General features: G+C 39.6%; 1 pseudogene; it reads left to right on the forward strand.

The window, feature by feature from the left end:
• Positions 1–3,930: 3,930 nt before the first annotated feature.
• Positions 3,931–5,079, forward strand: LOC102998888 (adiponectin receptor protein 1-like; annotated as a pseudogene).
• Positions 5,080–8,469: the final 3,390 nt, after the last annotated feature.

Here is an 8,469-nt window from a genome sequence, read left to right on the forward strand (position 1 = left end):
TCTGCTGTTAATACTGAAAAAGTTAAGACTGAATCTGAAACTTTTAACGTTCAAATATCAAAGTTCAGAGAAGTTTATTTCATTCTTCCAGTTGATGTATGTTATTTTATAATTCACAGATAGTTCAGTCTTCTAACTTAAAGCCTGAACATAAGAAGATGGAGCGAGAATGTAGTTTCTCTTCTTGCTCAGTGGTTCTTGTTTTTTTAATCTGCAGGTGAAAAGAGTAAATGACCACTGAGGGTTAATGTTCTCACCCCCATTTACTTCCTCCACCTTCAAGATCTCTTGAATCATCTCTAAACCCTTTCCCAACATTTTCCCCTTTGAGGTGCTTCCCATTCCTTAGTTATCCATTGATCAAAGATAATTTTTCTTCCACTTTGTTCCCAAGTAGGAACCTGACTGTGACTGGTGAGGTTGAAATGAGCAAAGATGAGGAATTAGTAACACAATCATGTCTCACGTTTAAGCCATGTCCTCCAATCCATGTCTGAATTTTGGATGCATCTCTCAAATGATTCCACAGTAGGGAGGGAAAGAGGCTGTTATTTACTGGTCTGCCAAAACCTTACAATATACACCACCAAAATGCTGGAAGAGTAGTGTATGCTTTAAGAATATTTCAAAATTATAATTAAACATTTTAAAATTATATAAATAATATCAAGTAGGTGCTTTATAAAATGCATTTGTTCGACAATCATTTACTGAGTCCCCATCACATGCAAAGCACCAAGGATAAAAGGATGAGAAAAACAGACACAATCCCTATCATTATGGAGCTTGGAGTTTAGTGGGAGAGACAGATATTAATCAAATAAGCAAAAAATAAATGTGAAACTGCAATGGTGACACTCATGAAAAAGGAGTGTTACATGGTATTTTGAAAGCACATAAGAGGGGGACTTGAGCTAGTCAGAAAGGTCAGGTCAAGCTTCCCTAAGGAAATGGAAATTTAGTTCAAATCTGAAGGAAAATCTTTCCACTTGAGGGGACTAGCATATAGTCAGTGCTCACAGTGTAGGTCTCATTTATATTATTTCAAAGCTCTGCTCTCTCCCCTTCTGAGTGAATTTATTTAAAATTAAAACAAAAGCACAGATATACATATCTAAGATATACATATCTAATCTAAGACCATTAGATTACAACGGTCTTAAGAAGCTCCTTTCCAAAGTAGCTAGCAGGGCAGAACATCTAATCCTGAAGCTAGCTAAGAAAAATCTTGCTCAAAATATCACCATCAATGGACCAAAAATCAAATGTCAGTATGGGTCATCACCCTGGATATATAGGGGTTAGAGTACGAGTATTAGGAAAATACAGTAAACTGTAGCTAGCAACAGGAATAAATAAAACATTGGAAAGATAAATTGACTAATTTTGACGTTCCTGAGATATATGTGTTTTTTGGAATTCCAACTATTCCTCGTGTTTGGGCATAGCCTTATAGAATGTGTTCATTAACTTCTACAGACTTATCTTGACACACAAATACTAAACTCTGCTTATTTCCTAGGATGAAACAGTGTCTGCATCTGCACATGCAGCTGTATCCAGCAAATCATTGAACCCTAAAGCAAACAAAAAAAAAGCCATGACCTCTGCAGAACAGAACCAGAATCTTTTCCCAACAAACTCATGCTTACAAAAATAACTTCTAAAATAAGTGCTATATATGCCAGGGAAGCACCATGGTTCAATTATGGTATTTATCTGTTCCTTTAAGATAGTGTTAATTTCCCTATTTTTGAAGTCCCTATGTAGTTGTAGACTGCAAGGTTATTTTGATTATGTAATAATTTGTAAATGCAATAAAATGCTATTTTGAAAGTATCGTGCCCCCTGCCTGTTACTGCTCCCCAAAGCACCTAAATAAACTTTATCAGTGAGCATTTCTTCCAATTGCTATTTACCAAATGAGATACTTGAGCTAAAAAAGAAACTTTAATAAAGCCAAATTTAAAATTGCCATGCTTCATTCTGTGCAAGCATGACATTTAAATTAATAGCATCCATCTCCAACCCTTAGGACATATAATTTTTTAAACTACAGATGGTGTATATTTATTTTTGCCTTTCTTTTTCTAATTCAGACACATTGTTATTGGGAATTGTGAAAAAGTGTCCTTGTAGTTGTTCTACTTCATCACCGCCATGTTGATTGAAGTGAAAAATTAACATGGATTTAGGAAAGCCCATTATATCATTAAGGAACTATCAAGAAAATAAATAGGTGATATATTATCTTTAATCCATGAGCAAATAATGTCCTTGACACTTTTCTAAACCAGTTCTGATCATGAAAAGGGAAGCATATAAAATGTGTTTCACCTGTATCAAAAAGTATCTCAGCTTCTAGGACACTTGGTAAGCTTTATAGCGAGAGAAATATTGCATAAAAATGATATCACACCCTATGTTTTAGCTAGTTATACCTAAATCCTTTGTTGATTATAGGCCATATAACTTCAGGCAGAGAAAAGAAAAATAATCCCTATCATGTTGAATGCCAGTCTGTGGTGTTTATGAGTACCTCCTACTGTTTTAAATGACTCAAACATCTGTCAGGTGTGCTACATTATAGCCACAGGAAAATCTCAGTACAGGTTGTGTGCCAGGCAAAATGCTTTGTCTAAGACCTTGTCAATCGGGCTGACGGATGAGTTCAGTATTCTAATGAGTAAGATTCTAAATATGTTTCTCCTTTGCCAAATCTCCGGATCACATCAGGAGGCACAAAGCTCAGGCAATTGGAAGGAATAAGATCATTTTTAAAGGACTGTACTTCTCCTGACTCATACAAATGTGTGGGTTTTAAGCTATCCTGGTGAGATAGTCTCCTACCCCTTTGTAATCCTTTTTTATATGCTTCATTTAACAGACTAATTTCCGTTTACTCAAAACAAATTAATTCCAAACAATTTGCAAAGGCTACCATACTTCTGAAGAGCATTAGTTACTTTTAGCTTTACATTTTGCATAGTACAATGTCTACAATCAGTGGGTTTGCAGACATATCATTTAGTGAATTATATTTTAAGCTATTCTAACAGTAACCAAGTCAGATGAAATTGTTTTGGTGGGATGGTATATATGTGTTCCATTTAGATAATTCATAAGTAACGAATCCAACCACTTTTCTCATGGCCTTTCATATTCTAATATAAAAACTGAGTGTTTTTTTTAAATTGACTTTGGGGAGAACATTATAGTAAACATCCCCTATGATATATCAACATGTTGCTTAAAAATTGCATAATATTTGTATTAGACTTATAAAGGTACGTCCTATCCTTAATAGTAATGTTGTAAAGGAGTTTCATATTTTGTAAAATTGACATTCAAAGTTTACTACTTTTAAACTCTACATAATATTTAACATGAATCCTAGTAAATTCTATTCCAAACAAGGCAAAAACATATCTTTAATAGGAACATAGTGAGGTGAACAAAGATAATAAAAACAATCAGCCGTCAGAAATTAAAAATCAATCTCTCCTCTATTCAAAATGTTACACTATTTAATATAACATTTGGAAAGATTCACTGAGAATATAATTTCTTTCCAAGAAGACAACTAACATTTCGGTTAATGCCCTCAAAAATTACATAACCCATATATTTAGCCTTTACAATTAAGCTAACATAGTTTTGAAGCCAATGATTTAGCAGTACATTAAAAATAAAAATTGTAATAGTGCTTATGAGTAATAAATATCGAGATTATTAATCACAAAAGGGGATTTCTTGGATCCGGGCTGCTCGGCCGCAGGCCGCCTCCAGTGCCGTGGAATGTAGCGCGGGGTCCGCAGTCCCCAGCAGAGCTTGTCCCCCGCCTGTCTTTCATCACAGGGAACTCGCTGCCTCCTGGGGCCGAGAGACCCCACCCTTTCCCCAAGTTGAAGCCGCAGGGCATGGAGGTAGATGTCTTCTCACAAAGGACCTGTGGTGGCCCAGGGCAACGGGGCTCCTGCCAGGAACAGGGAGGCTGACACAGTGGAGCTGGCTGAGCTGGGACCCCTGCTAGAGGAGCAAGGCCAGCGGGGCGTCACCAGCCCAAGCAAAGCTGAAGAAGGGCAGGCATGCCCAGGGCCTCAGGAAGAGGAGGAGGAGGAGGAGGGACGGGGGCTGACACTTCCCCTGCAAGCCCACCATGCCATGGAGAAGATGGAGGAGGTTGTGCGTAAGGACTGGGAGGGGCGCTGGAGGGTCATCCCGCACGACGTGCTCCCTGACTGGCTGAAGGACAAAGACTACCTGCTGCACGGCCGCAGGCCACCCATGCCCTCCTTCCGGGCCTGCTTCAAGAGCATCTTCTGCATGCACACGGAGACCGGCAACTTCTGGACCCACTTGCTTGGTTTTGTGCCGTTTCACTTGCTGGGAATCCTGACCATGCTCAGACCAAACATGTACTTCATGGTCCGCCTTCAGGAGAAGGTGGTGTTCGCGATGTTCTTCCTGGGCGCGGTGCGCTGCCTCAGCTTCTCCTGGCTCTTTCACACCGTCTATTGTCACTCAGAGCAGTGAACAAACTGGATTATTTTCCAGCCCTTTTCCAAACTGGATTATTCAGGGATTGCCCTGCTGATTACAGGGAGCTCTGTCCTCTGGCTCTATTACTCCTTCTAATGCTCCCTATAGCCACGGCTCATCTACCTCCCCATCGTCTGTGTCCTGGGCATCTCTGCCATCATTGTGGCCCAGTGGGACCAGTTTGCCTCTCCTAAGCACCGGCAGACAAGAGCAGGGGTGTTCCTGGGGCTTGGCTTGAGTGGCACCGTGCCCACCATGCACTTTACAATCGCGGAGGGCTTCGTCAAGGCCACCACGGTGGACCGGATGGGTTGGTTCTTCCTCATGGCTGTGACGTACATCACTGGAGCTGGCCTTTATGCCACGCGGGTTCCTGAGCGCTTCTTCCCTGGAAAATTCGACATACGGTTCCAGGGTCATCAGATCTTCCACGTCCTGGAGGTGGCAGCCGCCTTCATCCATTTCTATGGGGTCTCCAACCTTCAGGAGTTCCGATATTGCCTGGAAAGGGGCTGTACTGACTCCCCCTTCCTCTGAGCCGCCCTGCAAGGGCGCAGGAGGAGCTTGCCAAGTGGTTTTAAAAGAACTTCTTTGCTGAAGTGAGAGGAAGAGTCTGAGTTGTCTGTTTCTAGAAGAAACCTCTTAGAGAATTCAGTACCAACCGAGCTTCAGCCCACTTCACACTCACTGGGCAATAAACTCTCCATTCCCTCGCTGAGAACAGTGGGGATGGGCAGCCGCGCCCCCCTCATTAAGGCAACTACTGTCCCCTCACAGAGACATAGCTTTGAAGCTCATGTTGAGATTTTACCTCTCCTCCAACCATTCTGGGGAAAATGATGGACTGGGACTCTTCAGAAATTCTGTTTCTGGAAGAAACTGTCCCTCCCTCACCCCAGTCTTGACTTTGTAACCTGGCTTATAACAGGCCATCCGTTTTTGTAGCACACTTTTGAAAAATACTTATAACCTCGCCCCATCTTTCTAGGGCCTGGACCTGCTCACAAAGCAGGAAGAACAAAGCCACCAACTTTTACACAGCCCGGCTAATCATGGAAGTATGTCCAGGCTTCAAATAACTTGAGTTTTAATTTTTTTCTTGGCAGAGTAATGTAAAATTAAAGTGGGGAAAGATATTTAATACTAAGCTTTAAAAAGAAACCTGCTATCATTGCTATGTATCTTGATGCAAAGACTATGATGATAATAAAAGAGTACAGAAGACACTTGGCATTCAAAGAAAAAAAACACAAAAGGGATTTCTCTAGGTCATTATTTACCCATTCATTCATGTATTCATGTTATCACAAACACTGTAGAAAGAATACTGAATAAAAGATACATAATTCCTCCTCTTGTCATTTTAAAAATTCTAAGCCGGGGCTTCCCTGGTTGCGCAGTGGTTGAGAATCTGCCTGCCAATGCAGGGGACACGGGTTCGAGCCCTGGTCTGGGAAGATCCCACATGCCGCGGAGCAACTGGGCCCATGAGCCACAATTGCTGAGCCTGCGCGTCTGGAGCCTGTGCTCCACAACAAGAGAGGCCGCGATAGTGAGAGGCCCACGCACCGCGATGAAGAGTGGCCGCCACTTGCCACAACTAGAGAATGCCCTCACACAGAAACGAAGACCCAACACAGCCATAAATAAACCATAAATAAATAAATTAATTAAATTTAAAAAAAAAAATTCTAAGCCTCTAGCCAGATTTTAACATGTTGCTGACTGAGTCAATTCATGGATCAAAATTAGAGTGTCCATATCAATATATATCAACAAAAAATATTTACATCATGACAAGACTTAATTTTTAGTTTTCAAACCATTTTGCTGATTAAAGTTATATATGTTCATTGTAGAACATTTAGAAACAAATAAAAAGATAAAAGAATTAAAATAAAGTCATCCATAATCCTACCACTCACATTTATTGAAAAGACACCCCATCCACTACACTGTAGAATCCTAAGTCAGTTGACATACATATATAGTCCACATCTGATCTCTGTATTCTGCACCAGTAATAGAAATACAAACAAAATACCAGTTGTGGAAATATGAATAAAACAATTGATTAGGCAATTCAGAAAAGAGGCTAACCAAATAGACAACATGTGAAAAGTTGGCCAATTTCATGAGTTATGAGGAAAGTTAAAACAATTTAATACTCTCCAGAATGGCTAAATGAAAAGGAGAGAAAATTCCAAGTGCTGGAAAAGATTTGGAGAAACTGAAACTTGCTTACATTGCAAGTAGGAGTGTATATCAGTATAAGGACTCTGAAAATTGTTAGGCAGGGCCTCCTAAAGCCCCCAATTATATGCATAGCATTTGATTCAGCAATGTACCTCATAAATATACTCAACAGAAGTATGATATATATGTTCACCAAAACTCATGTACAAGAATATATATAGTAGCTCTATTCATAATAGACCCAAACTGGAAACATCCCAAATATCTAACAAAATCTATCCAATAGAATCGATAAATAAATAGCAGTATAATGATCACTGATAAACTGTATTCTCTTCAGCAATAATAATGAACAAACTATACCCAAAACAACGTTAAAGTATTTCCAACATACTGCTGAGTGAAAGAGAACAGATACAAAAATTTAAAACATGCCAAAGTACTGCACCAAAGGCATGATGCTCTGCCCAGATTCTTATCCCTTATCTTCCTTATGGAACAAAAGTCTTAAACTGCTGGGTAAAGGGCAGCAAATCCTGTTGTCCTATAGGGTTAGTGGAGATGTTCTCTTTATAGTACTGGTGTATCTGAAGGAAGAAAAAGGGACAATCCCTCTACCCCTGAGGGTGAATAAAAATAAATTCTGGGCTGGAAACTACAACTGGGGGAAAGAGGGGAGGATCAGTGAGAAAGCCCTCCTGCCCCCCAACCAGAATTCAGGGACACATTGCCTAAGATTGATGCTGAACCAGAACAATGAAGAATGTCTTTCTCTTCCTGCCTCCACCACCAGACTAGCAAGCATTGAGGAACAGCAGTCTTCTGCCTGGAAAGGGGCAAAAGGGTAAAGAAAGTCTCTATCTGATGTACAAGTTCAAAGGGAAGACCTAAAGCTGAGAAAAAAGCAAATATTGAGAAAAATATTGTGGCAAACCAGCCCCTATCTTAAACACAAGGAACTGAGAGAGGAATTTGAAGTCTGTGTTGTACAGAGGATAATCATAGCAACAAAATAAACCAAACACACTACAATTCCTGACTGACTCCACCCTTTGCACCAGGGGCCTAGCCAAAAAAAAAAAGTGTACTCATTTTTAGGCAAAAAAATCTATTCCCCTCCATCTCTGTTTTCCTATACAAGATGTCAGCTTTCAACAAAAAATTAAATGCATAAGAGGAAGCAAAAAAATCACTTTCAAGAGACAAAACAATCAACAAAACAAGACTTCCTAAATACGAGAACTATAACACAGAAAAATTTAAATAACTATGATAAGTACGTAAAAGGCTTCAGTGCAAAAGGCAGAGAACATTCATGATCTGGTAAGAAATTTCAGCAGAAAAAGGAAACTAAAAGGAAGATTTAAATGCACATGCTTGAAATGAAAAACATGGAAACAAATGAAGAATGCCTTTGACAAATTCATCAGTAGACTTGATACAGCAAAGAAAACAATCAGTGAACTTGAAAACAGATCAAGAGAAATAACAGACTGAGCCACAAACAGGAAAGACCAGGAAAGGAAAAAAACAAAACAAACAAACAACAAAAACAGAGGAGTGCATACAGAGCTATGAGACAAGATCAATAGCCTAGCATCTATGTCATTAAAATCTTAAAAGCAGATGGAAAGGAAACTAGGAAAAGTAAATATTTGAAGAGATAATGGCTGGAGATTTTCCAAAACACAGATGCAAGAGTCTCAGTGAACATTAGGCAGGACAAATATA

Source organism: Balaenoptera acutorostrata, chromosome 3 (assembly GCF_949987535.1).
Source record: "Balaenoptera acutorostrata chromosome 3, mBalAcu1.1, whole genome shotgun sequence".
In the NCBI taxonomy this organism is placed as follows: domain Eukaryota; kingdom Metazoa; phylum Chordata; class Mammalia; order Artiodactyla; family Balaenopteridae; genus Balaenoptera; species Balaenoptera acutorostrata.